The sequence below is a fragment of the Nicrophorus vespilloides genome, unplaced genomic scaffold (assembly GCF_001412225.1).
Source record: "Nicrophorus vespilloides isolate i.1.1-1 unplaced genomic scaffold, Nicve_v1.0, whole genome shotgun sequence".
Classification (NCBI taxonomy): domain Eukaryota; kingdom Metazoa; phylum Arthropoda; class Insecta; order Coleoptera; family Silphidae; genus Nicrophorus; species Nicrophorus vespilloides.
In genome coordinates, this window is record NW_017097102.1 from 181819 (window position 1) to 182971 (window position 1153).

A 1153-nucleotide genomic window follows, 5' to 3' on the forward strand; every position below is an offset into this window, starting at 1 on the left:
TCGATTAGTTATTCTCCTTTGTGAGTAATGTTAATGTGATTTATTTAATATACTATTTGGTATATGCATTATTAAATTTGTTTTTAACTATTGCATGTAAATACAACCTTGAAAGACGAAAATAAATCCGTAAAGTAAAAAATATGCATAAAAATCGTAAAAACAGACGTATTTATACAAAGAAAAAATAAATAGAAATAAATTCAATATACTGAACCCAGTCACATTTAATCTTTACTACTTTTTAATAGAAATAAAGTTCGTCGAGATATCTATTAATTTTATTTAAAAAAATATTTTGCAAATATTGTCGCTAAACTATGAAAAGAAGGATTTGTTTTCAATGATTAATGAAAACAAATCCTTCATTTCATCCGTTTGATGGAAATTATTAATGTTCGAAATATATTATATGTAGAATTTCATTATTTCTGCTCTGGGATATAATATATATATATTTTTACATTCTGTCCAAATAATAAGAGAAATTAAAATAAGAGAACCCCTGTGCTTCTGATAGGGGTTCTCTTATTTTTTTGGCGAGTCTAGTTTTCCACGAGAGAGTTTGCAGAAAATGGTGGACTAAATGCTTCCATTGCAAACAAAATTTCTCCAGTTTAAGCTGGTGAGGCTATCAACAAACGGGATGGGAAATTTTATCCCGAATTGGAGCAGGCCAGTAGACAGAACATTAAGTCAGAGATCGAAGAGAATTTAAAGTATACCAGCGCTACTTTGCTGCAGCAAAAAAGATATAAGAAGCAGTGCTATATTACCGTATCTATCGGTCCACTGAAGGGTTCGCGTAAGAGAGCGACCCACTGTGGACAAGGACAAGGGGAATTAGCAAAGACAATGTAGTGGAAGTCAGCCCACTGACGGAAAACGCGAGAGAAGTGTGTCTTCAGCACATTCCCCTAATGAAAACGATAAACGGTCAAAAACCAATGAACNNNTCTCATATTCTGATCCTATCAATGTTTCATTTGTTAACAAGGGAGGTCGAGGTACCACCGACAAAGACATCTTTGTATTAAATGATCTAAAATTAATGTTACTTTATTAGGATCCGGTCCAGAACTACTTGCGGCGATGGGCGTCTGGATTAACAGTAGAAAGCAGCGGAGGTGTCGGCGGTGGAGACGACACTCTT